General features: G+C 57.3%; 1 protein-coding gene across 3 annotated transcripts in view; it reads right to left on the bottom strand.

Moving 5' to 3' along the window:
* Window positions 1–14,079, bottom strand: part of TMEM104 (transmembrane protein 104) — a 65,989-nt gene that overhangs the window by 6,679 nt on the left and 45,231 nt on the right. The gene's annotated exons all lie outside the window — the stretch shown is intronic.

The following is a 14,079-nucleotide window of genomic DNA, read 5'->3' as shown; positions in this document are numbered from 1 at the left end:
GGACCAAGGCTGCGGACTGCTGAGTCCTGGGCTGCTGACACCGAGGCTGGAGGCAGGTGGCATGTGGCTCTGTTTTCCTGGGCCTGGCAGCACAGCTAGGGGACAGGGGACCCTCTGTGGAAGTGGAAGGGGGCCTGTGGCCCTATCTGTTCAGAGAAAACAGCTGGCATTGCTGGTGGAGACCAAGCTGGCTTCACTTCGCAGCTGTTTACGGGGACCCTCCTTCTGGGCTGCCACTGGAGATGGGCTCACAGCACGCCCTCCAGGCTGAGCTCCCCAGAGGCAGCCTGCGCACCGCAGGGACAAGGGGCTGTGTTTCCAGCGCTCTGAGGAGATGGCACTCTTAGATCTTTCTGTGTCTCTCGCTTCTGCTCTCCGGGCTACCCAGAACCACGGTTAGCTACTCACACATGGAGACCACCGGTGTCCGTGTCTGTTCTGAAGCTGACCAAGCCCTGCTCTCTCTGTTCAGAACATATCTGACAGCCCCTCTAGCCTGTGCCCTCACCCCTCAGGTGAAGCCCACGGGGACACGTGACATTTCTTGGTGAGCAGCACAGGCAAGTGTGAAGGGGCAGTGGCCAAAGAGGCCAGCTCACAGCTCGGAGGCTCCTGTCTGGGGGCCCCCGCAGAGCCCCAGGGCTCTTTTGCAGGTGGGAGGCTGGGTACCCTATGGTCCCCTTTGGGCCAGGCCCACTCCCTGACTCCTGGAAGGAAGAGGTGGTTCTGATGGGACCCACAGGAAACCAGGCAATGTTTTCCCACAATGACACTTGGGAGTGAGATGGAATCTTCATCTATTACTTTTAATCAGAACTGCCTGACACTGTCGGGGACAGGAGGGGAGGAGGGGAGCGTGGAAACCGGCCTGAGAAAATTGCCAGTAAAGAAGATGATTTGTTTCTGCCTCTCACTGCCCGCTCCAGTCCCCGCCACTCCTGACTCTGAGGGCCTGGGGACTCCTCCTCCCCTGACATCACAAATCGTCCACCCTGGTCAGTCAAGCGGGAGCGGCGGCCTAGTTCCTCCTTCCAGTCTCAGCCCAGGGAGCTGCCTCCAGCTTCACCCACTGGGGGTGGATGGCACAGGACACCTGTGGGACAGCCCAGGACCCTGAGCAATCTGCTTGCCCCAGAGATTTCTGAGGGTGGGTAGAGGGGGGTGTGCACAGCAGTGCCTATGTGAGAGATCCACCCCACAGGAGGTGTGCCAGGGCAGGATGTGCAGGAGGGGTACCGGGGAGAGAGCAGACAGGCTGGAGGCAGAGTCCCTGTGAACCAGAAAGGGCTACAGAGCAGAGCTGAGCAGGACGGGGTGGGGGTACAGAGGCCAGACTGGGCTCAGGGGCACCTGGTGATTTGTTATTCAAGAGGCTGCAGCAGACTGTTCTGCCACCATAAGTGGGGCACAAGGGTCAGGGCAACGGGGGCAGCTGCTGTAGGGCAAGATTCAAATCCTGCACTGCCACTGCCATCTTGAGGCACCACCTTGAGACCTGGCACTTGGTCCTGGCCAAGGCTGGCATGAACTTAGAAAAAGGCAAGTGGAGAATTCCTCTAGCTGTCACTCGGCCCTGGGCCCTGGGCCCTGGGTCTGGTGAGCAAGCAGGCAAGAAGGCAGGAAGAGGTCAGCTGTCTGGATATGAGCACCCCTGCCACTGCTCCCTCCTGCCCTGGACACAGCTCGTGCTTCTCTGCTCCTCTAACTCCCCAAACTCACATCTCCAAAGAAAGGCAGCTCTCCTTACAGCCCTGACTGTGGGATTTCCTCATGGTAAATAAACCAATTTACGAAGTAGGTTTCCAGAGAAATGAGACAGCTGTACACACACACACACACACACACCCCTGAAATATACACCTTCTAGCTGGCGTCCTCCAGAGCAGCTGTCTTGGGAAGAGGCGCCTTTGACACCAACAATGATGTGGAACAACTTCAGAACCTTCAGCTGGAACAAAGCCACGGCGGCCGGGCACGGTGGCTCACGCCTGTAATCCCAGCACTTTGGGAGGCCGAGGCAGGCGGATCACCTGAGGTCAGGAGTTTGAGACCAGCCTGGCCAACATGGTGAAACCCCATCTCTACTAAAAATTAGCTGGGCTTGGTGGCACGCACCTGCAATCCCAGCTACTCGGGAGGCTGAGGTAGGAGAATCGCTTGAACCCGAGAGGCAGAGGTTGCAGTGAGCTGAGATTGTGCCACTGCACTCCAGCCTGGGCAACAGAGCAAGACTCCACCACCGAAAAAAAAAAAAAAAAAAGAACAAAGCCATGGCTATAGGTGATTTAAAAAACGACTTCATGATCTTCTAGCCAGAATTAGTTTCACCTCGTAATGCCACTACCTAGATTACCTAGATTAGTCACCCATTTCGTTCTTTTGATTGTCTTAAACAAGTCTATTTGCAAAAACCAAGTCTACCTTTATGGGCTAGATGTTTGCTGCCGCCTAAGAGTCAGAAGCAGATGCTAGAAGCTCTTGGGAGGTGATTCCAGAGCATTAGAAAGTAGGATAAACACCTAACGGGGCAGGTGCAGCTGCACGGCCATGCGGGCCTTCGTGAACTCCCCTTGGTCACACCCTGCGCTGCTGTCAAAAACTCACCCAGCTGTGTGGCAGCTCGGCTGCATGGAGACGCCACCAGCTCTGGGGCTGAGAGACCGAGTGCGCACCCAGCAGAGGTGGGTCATTCACCCACGAATCCTGACCTGCACTCAGGGCACTCACACACCAGGAGCGGGAGAGGCTGCCATGGTGAGGAACACATATGGGAAAGGCAGGTGGTTCTAGAAGAGCCACGCCCCCAAAACAGGGGTGAGGACCAGCTTCCCAATGGAAATGGCCCTAGCTGAGGCAGAAGGTGAACCCAGCTATCTGGGGAAGGGGCAGGGCACTCCGGTTCAGTACCACCATGAGGATATGAAGGTGGGTGCTGGGATCCGTCCCCTGGGAGTGGAGAGTGAAGGGAACTGTCCCAGCCTGGTCTCCGAACCAGCAAATTCAAAAGAAACTAGCACCATCTAGAACCTCAAGTTCCCCTGGGAGATGGAGGAAAGGGAGGGAAGGGAGAAAAGGAAGGAAAAGGAGGAAGGAAGGGAGGAAGGAAGGGAGGAAGGGAGGGATGGAGGGGAGGTCAGGGCCCTGATCTTGCAGAGTCCTGGGACCATGGCCCGAGGCTTAACCCCCATTGCCCACCTGGTGAGGCCCCTGTGGCCCCACCCCTTTGTCTGGCCCCTCCCTGCCTCTCCTGGCTGGGGGAGGAGCGGAGTTCAACAGCCATCTCCTAGATTGATCGCCACATCCCTGGGAGACAGCTGCTCCAAAAACTCACTGGGTCTGATCATAAATCAAGATGAAACGAGGATGACAGGTTATGGAGACTCTGCCAGGACGCGCGGTGGGGAGCAGGGCTCCAAGAGCCACACCGACACCCGGGGCTCGGCCACAGCCGCCAAGACAGCCTGCGCCCACCTCGTGGAGGCTGCGTGGGAGGCCAGACGGGCGCGGAGGCGGGACAGAGCAGAAAGTGATCCCCAGACACGCTAAGGACCAGACACCCAGGACTTCAGTCAGATGTACAGGGGGGTCAGTCCCCAGCAGGGCCTGCAGTTCCCCAAGAGCCTATCACAGGCAGTGCCCAGAACATCCGCGTCCACATCCACCCACGATTCCACACCAGGAGTCCCGCTCTGAGTGGTGGAGAGCAGCAGTGAGAAGCCGGGAGGAGGCAGAGGGGAGGACACAGGAGGAGGCGGACACAGGTCACACAAGCGGCTGCTGGGTCTCGGAAGGCTCAGCTACAAATGACAAGGGGAGGCAGGAGGCTTCTCTCTTAATATCTGAGTAAAAGCCAACGCAAAAGCCACCGCATTTGTCTTGTGTCACCCATGGGCCCAACTGGACTGTTCATTCCTTCATTCAACAACAATGGACGGAGTTTCCCCTGGGTGCTGGGCACTATGCTGGCCATCTGGGGACAGCACACTGAGACAGGGGTCCTGTCCTTCTGGAACCCAGAGTCCAGGGGACCAGAGTCCAGGTGGAAGGTACAGGGGACAAATTATAACCAAAGAACGGGCTGGTTATCAGGCACACTAGCTGTGGGGTACATGATGATGAGATCCCTGTCGCGGGAGGTGGCCAAGCCTGAGGGTAGGAGGCCACGAGGTGGGGGTCCCAGAGGGGAAGCAGGTGTCAGACGGGACGTGGAGGACCTTTCGGGGCCGTTCCGACCCTATAGGTCTGTGGCTGCTGTGACTCCTCACGGTTTAGGAGGAGCAGCTCAATGCGGGGTGGAGACGAGAAGGGGGCCCCCGAGGACACCCACAGGCAGAGCCTCATCGAGGCCCCGTGAGGTCACCTGCCAAGGCTGCTGGCTGCTCACAGGCTCATCCTGATAGTGGATCTCAGCTCCACACGCAGGCCTCGCCACACTGATTCACCTGGGCCACAGCCACTCCCCTCCCTCGCACACTGACACCTGGGGAGGGAGTGAGGAAGACAGAGCGAAGGCACAGGAAGTCATTGTCTTGGAGTCCTGAGCTGCCAGAGGCCAGTCAGAGAAGGCACCTCCCTTCCCTTTCTGAGGAGGCTAGAAGTAAAATTGACACAAAGACTGGGCTGCCAGGAGGCACATCCAGTGTACGGGCATCTGAACAAGCCAAGGTTCTTGTTAATATCGGCTTTGCTGCAACCTCAAGCGTGGCGGTCGGGGAGCGATCTCACCTCAAGATACGCTCTTACAAAACCCGAGTCCTCAGGCTCCTAAAGCAGCCACAAGAGAAGCGAAGAGAAGCAGCCTTTCCCCAGACAGCCTCAGCCTGGCAAGAGCCAGATAAGAAGTCCCTGCAGGCACTGCTTCCACGTCTGTCCTCGGCCTCTCCTCCTTGGCAGGGAGGAGGACAGGTGAACCCACCCACTCTGAACACCTGCCAAACGGCAAAGTTGGCGCTGGTTTATAAGGGGATGAAAGTCAACATCTCTCCCTCCCTTTCAGAATATCCCTGCCCTCCTGGAGCCTCACCCTGGGGGCCTGGGGAAACAAGGGGGCCTTATTGGAGGGATGAAGCCCTGATTGGGCCAAGCCCTTGTAGCAGCTGAAGGTGACTTGTTCTTGGGGCCAGAGGGGGATGAGTAGGTGTCTGGAGTTGGGGCCCAGGGCCCTGATGCTCATGTTCGGCGACTCCTACCAGCACCCCCAGCTCACCTCTCTTGGGTCTCTGTGGGCAGGGACAGAAAGATCAGAGTGGTCAGTAGCCAGCCCCTTCCTTCCTGTGCTGAACACACACCCTTGGGCATCAACATAAGGGCTGGCTGAGCTGCAGGTATGGAGAGGGACGAGCTCCTTCCAGGTGCTCCCAGGCAGCGCTGCCTTGGCCTCTGAGCCATGTGAGGCCTGGGCAGGACTCCGCCTTCCTTACAGAATGCTGGGGTCTGTGTGGGGCTGGAGAGAGTTGGGTGACCTTCCCAGGCACCACTGGAGTTGGCGCACAGGGGCCAGAGCTCTCCAGGCCTGGGCGGGGAGGGGTGGAGCAGAAAGAGCCCTCCCAGGAGCCCCCACCTCCGCTCTGGGGTCACACATGAACCTCTCCCCATGAGCATGCGATGCTGAGGCACTGAGTCCGTCTTGGTGGCCTTCCTGTTTTCCTCATCCCCATGACTGGCTCTGGAATTAAGCAAGGGCTACTTCTGGGCAGCCTGAATTCTGCCCATGCTCTCCCTGAAGGTGGCAACAAACCCATTGGGCTCTGACGGAGAAGCACTGAGAAGCATCTAGAGCCGTGCTGACCACCAGGGCCACACAAGGCCAAGGCTCCTGAGCACTGGAACGTGGCTGGCTCAAACTGAGGTGTGCTCAAGTGTAAAACACACCGGGTTTCAAAGACTTGGTGTGTGGCCCAGTGCTGAGGTGGGCGGATTACTTGAGCCCAGGAGTTTGAGACCAGCCTGGCCAACATGGCAAAACCCAGTCCTTACTAAAAATACAAAAATTAGCCGGACGTGGTGGCGGGTGCCTGTAATCCCAGCTACTAGGGAGGCTGAGGCAGGAGAATCGCTTGAACCCAGGCGGCAGAAGTTTCAGAGAGCTGAGATCGCGCCACCGCACTCCACCCTGGGTGACAGAGCGAGACTCTGTCTCAAAAAGGAAAAAAAAGACTTAGCGTGGAAAAGGAGCGTAAAGTATCCCACTCGTCATTTTTTTCATGATTACATGTTGAAAGATATTTTTGATATGTTAAGTATTTTATCAAAATGAACTGAATTTCAAGATGTCGCTACTAAAAATTGAAAACTTCCCCAGGTGGCTGGCATTGTATTTCTATGGGTGTCTCAGTGGGGGTTTCCTGTGCTGGGGGTCTGTGGGCTGTGTGGATGTGTGTGTACCTGGGAAGCACCTGAGATGCTAAGGATTTGAAAGATTTCCGCCTCCTGCCACCAACCTCGGTCCAGGACTCCTCACTCTAACCCTGTCGTCTGCCCTGATTTGCATGGGGACGCTGAAGACCTAGGGTGGAGCTGAGACGCTGCACCAATCCTTCTCGAAAAGCCCAAGGACAAATGGGCTCTGAGTACCCCCGGGCTGTGACCCCCAGGGCAGCCTGATCTGGTGAGGGAGGCACTGGCTGGGTCTGGGGTGCTATGGAACTGGCCTGTGGTCCTGGGCCACCATCAGAGGGACATCTCCATAAGGGCGTGAGCTGGAACAGAGGCTCTCGGGAGCCATAGAGGGCCCTGCCCAACGGTCCCTGCCCAGAAGCCCCCTCCCCCAGCCCGCTCATCCCTTTCTACAGGGCCTGGAAGGGATGAGGAGTATGAAGACACGCATCCACTAGGGCCAGACCGCACGCAGCACACTCTTCCTCCCTGATCCCTTTAGGTGCCCGAGTTGTGCACACATACTCAGAGCCAAGACCCTGAGGGCCAAGGGTGAGGGGTCTTCCTCCAGGCATGGGCCCCCAGGCCTTTCCCACACGCCAGTGCTGAGCTATGCCTTGGCAGGGCTGCTTCCTGGGGAGCTGCTCCCGCAACTCTCTGACCTCTGAACCTGGCTCCAGATGTCCCTAAGGCCAGGGCGCCCCAAGCCCCGTGCCATTCCCTGCTCCCCATGTGTGCTCTGGCTCTGACACTGTGAGGTGGAGGCCATCCGTCACGGCGGCTGTCTGGGAGCGGCACTCTCTTTTCCAAGCAGAGAATCAACATGCCAGGGCTAATGATAACGAATGGCCGGCAGTGTGCCCATCACCAGCTCAGGCACCAGCACTCCAGGCGGGGAACAGGACTAGGGGAAGACTTGGCGCCAGCTCCCTCCTTCACCACCACTTAGCCCTTGGAAGGTGCCGGGCTGCAGGGCTCTCTGGCTTTAGCTGGGCCATCGGAAGGGGTGGGTGAGCAACAGCAGCCTGAGCAGAGAACCACTGGAGACCAGCCTCTTGGCCCTAAAACAGGGGGAGGTGATTGGGCATTTGTTCCTTAAATAATGGGACTGACTTCGGCAGAAGGAGACCCACATTTGCAGGCTGGAGGTGGAAGAGCCCAAGGATCCTGCAGCCTAGAGGTGTGAGCGACACTAGGACACAGTCCTGGCTTGGAAATGGCCAAGTTACACTGGGCACAGCTCCTGAATCTGCCACTTAACTGTGTAACCTTGGGGTTACACAGTTTCATCACCTTTAAAAATGCAGATGAGGCCAGGCACGGTGGTTCATGCCTGTAATCTCACCACTTTGGGAGGCCGAGGTGGGTGGATCACCTGAGGTCAGAAGTTCGAGACCAGCCTAGCCAACATGGAGAAAACCCATCTCTACTAAAAATACAAAAATTAGCTGGGCGTGGTAGCCCATGCCTGTAATCCCAGCTACTCGGAAAGCTGAGGCAGGAGTATCACTTGAGCCTAGGAGATGGAGGTTGGAGTGAGCCGAGATTGTGCCGCTGCACTCCAGCGTGGGTGACAGACCGAGACTCTGTCTTTAAAAAAAAAAAAAAAAAAGGGAGACGACTGTAGGGACGCTGAAGGGTTGGAGTGAGACAGGGCAGTGCCATGCTGGTAAAACCTGGCTCGCAGCAATCGCTCAGGAAGCTGCACATGCCTTCTAACATTGCAGAAACCCACTGCCCCTGCTGAAAGCCCAGTTCCCAGGCAAGCAGGAAAAACTGTGTCAGCGCTGAGTTCTCATCTAGCTCCCCTTGTGCTCCAACGAGGGGGACTGGATGATACTAGTGACCCCGCCTTCCTGGCCAGGTCAAGCTGCTGTAGAACAGATCCCAGGAACACCTCATCACTGGCCTCCGCTAACCTTTGGGGCTCTGGGGGTCAGGGATGGGGAGGGGGGCAAGGAGGACCCCAACAGGCTGCTCATCCCTGCTCTGCCAACCAGAGTGACCCTCAGTTCCTCCTCTTACGCCCCTGCCCACCCCCACCACCACCAGCATCTTTTAAGGCCCCTCGAGGCCAGGCAATCCCCACTACCCCAGCTCTGGGGCCTCCGGGTATGTGCCCTCCCCGGGAGGGGCTAAAGGAGACAGGGTCTTTGGAGCCTGAGCTGGCCCATCCTTCCTGGGGTGGCACCTATCTGCACTTGGGCTGTGGTGTGGGTGAGGGCTCTGCCTGGGAGGAGTTCCCTTTGGGGACTACGGGAGGCCCCCACACGGATGTGCCAGGCACCAAAAGCATCTCGACCCTGGGTCTGGTTTTCATTTCAGACCTGTAGGGCATCCAGCATATGTCAGCTTTGCCTAGCAACTCACCCACCATGCACTTGGGTTTCTGCTGAAAGGAGGGACTCTAAAGCCAACTGATCTTCCCATGTGGGCCAGCTCCTGTGCTTTCTGGAGGATTCTAGCTTCATTCACTCCTCACCCCAGGAGAAGAGAAGAGAGCTGAAACAACCAGCTTTGTAGGACGAGGTTCTATCCTGTGGCAAAATTATTTAGCCCAAAGGACTGAGAGCAGAGTCCCCCTCTCCCCAGGGTGGCAGGAGGCAGCGGCAGCCTGGTGAAGGGCAAGTGTCTGAGCCTCTGGAGCAATCAAGCCTTCGGTCAGAAATCATGGGCTCTGGCCTTTCATCCTTCCACTTCCCCACACCCTCGGGGCCTGGCAGGTGGCGCCTGGGAGGGCAGGGTCTCAATTTTTCATTCTTAAGTTGTCAGAGCAAGCTCAGTGTGCCATCATTGGCAAGGCAGGGCCTCTGGCTGCTGGCTGATTAATCTCCTTCCTGGAGATTGGAAACATAAAATTTCAGGCGCTGTCACCTTTCCTGCAGGCTGCTCAGCCCTTTCCTCTCCAGCAGCCAGCTAGATGCAGAGAGAGACGGGAAGGAGAGAGTGAGGAAGATGAGGAGAGGTGGCACCGAGCCAGGATGGGCGGCCCCTCCTGGGTCTGAACGTAACTCTGGAGCTCCAGGGTTGCCGTGGGCCGTGGCAGCCCTGCAGATGGATATGACGGCCTGACTTGCTGCAAGGTTAAGACTCACCCTCCCACGTGAAGCCCAGTTCTGCAGAGGCCACGCCCGTCACCATCGTCAGGCCAGACTCGACCCACGACCATGAGTGATCTGGGACTTAGTTTCCTTGCCTTGTCAGTGCCCGGACAGCTGGGCCACCGACCTCCTGGGCACTGCAGGAGTCTTTGTCTGGCAGCTGGATCTGCCCGTCTCGGCCGTACACAGATCAGAGCTGGTAACGAAGGCTGCTTAGAGGAGAGGTGCGGCCGAAAGGGCAACACCCTTTGCTCGGGGCCAAGTGAACTCTCAGGTCAGTCCTGACTGATGCTAAGGAAGGGAGTCATTCGGCGGCACATGGCTGGCTGTTCACCAGCAAGCGTTCATTAACTGCCCACTTTACCTTAAAACAGGAACACTGGGTTCCTCTCCTATAAATGGGCCTCTGTGCATTTGCAAAAAGAACTTCTAGAAAACCAAGAATAAAATTAAGACCAAAACGAAACATATACAAAAGGTTTTTCAAGATTCCCTCCACTAGGAGTGTAACCAGTCATGGCTGGACACGGAACAGCCCAGGAGAGCCCTGGACAGTGGCCCAGTCGGAGGGTGGGCAGGGCTGCTGACAGCAGGGTGGCGTGGTGCTGGCACATGAGGCTGTCTGGATGGAGGCACAGGGGGCATTTTGGGGGGTCCTTCTGGGACCTCTGAGAGGCACTAGTTGAGTGGCTGTGGAGGAATTCCAATGCCAAGCTGGCAGCAGTGGGCACCAGATGGCCCAGACACGAGACCACTGGCTGCCGGTGGTGACGGATCAGCGCAGTCCTACTGGGAGGCTGTCTGCAGGGATCAGCCATGGGTTTGGGGACAGGTAAACACCGGAAAGCCTCATGTCCCCAGGTGATGGCTTCCTCCTGGGGGCCTCACCTGCCACCACCACCACATCCCACCTCTCCCTGTCAGCTTGGAAAACAAATCTGGGGCAGTTGCTGAGGGAGGTGGAGACAGCGGGGCCGAGAACTTCATGAGGCAGGCTGAAGTTCATCCACAAACGCCTGGAGAGGACGGTGTCTGACCCACTTTGAGGGGAACACAGATGCAAAAAGAGCGTGTGCAGCGTCTGCTCTGCATACACAATCAGAGGGAAGGGAACCCTGCGGTCCTCGGCAGCCCAGGCCCGAGGAGGGCTGTGGTACTCCAGAGCAGCCTTCGTTAAAAAGGATCGGGATTTTAATAACCCCAAATGGGACGCCCCACACCGAGCCAGCTGTTCAGGGGAGGCGTCTACAGGCGTCTGCCAGGGAAAGTTGGTAATGGGACTGAAGTAATGAAGCTGCCATTACTTCAGCCCGAGAGCTCCCTGCGGCGGGGCGGGGGCAGCCTCCCGCCATCAGCTTAGGTGCTCAGATTTGGGATCTGAAGTCCCTGGGCTGGGCCTCTGAGCACAAAGAACATCCTCTGTGCTGCGTCTCCCCTCAGCATCCCCGGTCTACCTGTGACTGGCAGAGGCTAGAGCCCCTGCCCCTCTGTGAGATGGGCCTGACTTTCATTCTCCCAGCTCAGAGCTTCCTCAAAGTGGGTGGGAGTAGATGCTGGGGGTGGCGGAGCAGAGACGGCTCCTCTCCAGGCACCACAGCTGGGATGTGGCAGAGGAGAGGCTGCACAGAGCAAACCTGGGTGCTTCTAGATCTCACCGTGACACCAGTGTGGACACCCAGTGCCATGCTCCCTTGAGGTAGCTGAGGTCATGTCCCCAGTCTCACGGCCAGTCCCCAGAGAGGCTCATCTTGAGGCCACTCTTGGGATGTGGCGGCTGACCAAGATGATGCTGAGGACAGTCACGCTCACTGTGGCTCCCCTCTGCACACTGCGCAGGTGCTGTGCTAACAACACGGTCCCATTCGAGGCCTCGCTGCCACCGCGCAGACAAGAAACTTGGCGGAGAAGCCTCGATCCATCTGCGCACATTGGGAGTAAACGCCGCCTGTCCCACACGGGGCGGGGGGATCAAGGCAAGGGGGTCCGGCGTGACCTCCAGTAGGTGCGCCACCTGGGGCAGAGCAGCCACCGGAGACCTGATTGCTCAGGAATCTGCAGTGGCCACCTGGGGGTGAGCCAGTCAGGTCTGCCAGGACCTGAACGACAGCCTCACTGCTGGGGACAGCACACCAAGACCTTCGTTCCCCATGTGGATTCAGAGGTATCTGCCACCCAGGCATCCCACACTGACCAGCCCAGTCTCCCCAGAACTTATTTGGGGAGCACAAGAAATGAACAGACACTGTCACACGTCATCCATGCCTTGAGTTTTCCTGGACAAGTGGCGGCTATTCACAAAGGCCATTTAACCCTTTCAGTGCCATTCTGGCAGAACGACGGGGCTTCCGAGGCTACTAAAGGGGAGGAGAGCAGAGCAGAGCCCCTCAGAGGAGCTGGCCCGAAGGCTCCTCAGCACAGCTCCAGGGCCTGCAGTCTCCTCCAGCCTCTTTTCAACAGATGGCAGAACTAATTCCTAATTAAGCCCAAGAAAGTTTCCGGCTCAGCACATTTATTTATGATTTTCCGGTCCCTTTGGTGCTTATTCTTCCCCTTTGTCTTCCTGGAACCCAAGCCAGCTTATTTCCAACCCCGAGCTCCCCACTTGGCTATTGGGAAAGCACGGCCTCATCTGGGGAGAGGGGAGAGGAAGGGCTGCGGCGGGAGTGTGGGAAGGAGGGAGAGGGGGTGTGTGGGACTCGGTCACACAGCTGCTTTTAAGACCGAATGAAAAGGGAGTTTGTGGCGAACTGACAACTTGGCACAGACTTGAGAGGACAAATAGGCTTCTGAGGTCACTGCCTTTAGGGTGGTTCTCGAAAATCTGCCTGGGGTGAGCTTGGCCCAGAGGCGAGAAACCCTCGTGGGGTCCCTCCCACAAAAGGGGCTGCCAGTTTTGTTTTGTTTGGTGGCGCCAGGGGGACCTCCATCCCCTTCGTCCCCTCCTGAGCCACGCTGCTGCCCGGGGCTGGAAGGGGAACACACCTTCCGCCAGCACTGGGAAGAAAAACACCCCGCTGGCTCCAGTGCTGGCTGTTGGGGATGGAACCCTAGACCCAGCTGCGCTTCAGAGTTTACTTAACTGGGTAATTTTTCTTCTGGCGAGAGGGCTGTGCCACAGAAAGCTTTGCTTTTTAATCCCAGAGGTCTGAGTCTCTCATGGAGAAAAAATCACTGCCTTTGCTGTCGCCCCCAGCAGCACTTTGGAGAAAAGGTTCGCCTGAGAGGCTCCTGACACTTGATTATCTCTTGGATCAAAAGGAAAAGAGGCAGATGACTTGCTAAGACAACAATGTCACCACCAAAAAAACAAGGGCTGTCGATCTTCCCGAGCTGGTCTCCACCTCCGGCTCCTGATGCTGCCAAAAGCCTCTCTCGAGACCACTGCCACCTGTTCTGCAGCACTGCAGGGCCCCAGGAGCCTCAGGGTGGGAGACCTGGGGGTGGGAAGGGGCTGGGGGAAACAGGAGTTGATTTTCTAAAGCCAAGTCTACGGTGAGCCTGACTCTGGGGAAGTAGGGTCTCCAACAGCAGAATGGCAAGGGGCCCGGGCTGTCCCCAGCCGCCTTCCAGGACCCCGGGGCCCTGCTGGCCACAGAATTTGGCTTCTCCTCCAACTGATGCAGGGGTACAGCTGGTCTCCTACTCTGAGACAATCGCTCTTTATTTGCCCTCAGCCTCCTCTTCTCCTTTTTTACAATCTTCTCCCTTTCAACAAATGCATTGCTCCCCAGACACGGGGAGGAATCTGTTACCCTAAACAAGTGCAGAGGTCTTCGGAAGCCATTAACTGTCACTATCCTGGGTGTCATCCCCTCTTGGGCTGTCATGCTGGCTAAAGCAGGAGCGTCCCCTCCACCTCTCCCCAGCCTGTTCCTGTCCTCCTGGACGAGGGGAAAGGACGGGAATCAGCTCAGCTTTCTCCATGTCAGCACCCAAGGGGCCCTTTCCCCCTCCCCAGTGCTGAGGGGCAGATCAAGTACAGCCAGTCCCACACAGGGTAGGAGCCAGACCTTGGGGCTACAGATGTGGCTGCACGGAGCCACAGGAGCTGGAGCACCAGACTTAGGCCAGTAAGGCAAGGAGGCAGAACAGTTTTCTCCAAATCCTGCTTTACTGAGAAAACTCCTTCTTCTGAGACCACCAGGTCTTACCCACTCGGCCTTACCCAGAGCTCTCAAATACTTCATATAAGCAGAGAAATAGGAAGGGTGGACGGCAGAGCCCTGGTGTTTCTGATCCCTGCTGACTCCGATTTCTGGACACAATCCCTCCTGGCACCCAGGGAGGCTCCATTCTAAATCCATCCTTGGAGCTGGTGGGATCCCCAGGTTCTAAGTAACAATTCCCATCTTCCCCCAGGTAGTCACGTTAATTTGACCTGGGGCTTTGGAACTTCTGAGTGCAATTTGGGAACAGCACTCACTGGTGAGTACGTGACCAGACAGACTGAATGGGGCAGATGCAGACTTCCACCCTGTCCAGGGATGGACAGGTGTCCTCCCGCTCCCTCGTGTCAGCTTGACGGCCAAGGACGGGCTCGGCCCAGATGATGTGCCCCTGTGGGGGCCTCACAACTCATCTCCATCCTGCCCTCATCTCCTTG

This window comes from Hylobates moloch, unplaced genomic scaffold (genome assembly GCF_009828535.3).
Source record: "Hylobates moloch isolate HMO894 unplaced genomic scaffold, HMol_V3 SCAFFOLD_15, whole genome shotgun sequence".
NCBI lineage: Eukaryota > Metazoa > Chordata > Mammalia > Primates > Hylobatidae > Hylobates > Hylobates moloch.
The sequence above is the reverse complement of the archived record's forward strand: the minus strand, read 5'-3'. Positions and strand labels throughout refer to the sequence as shown.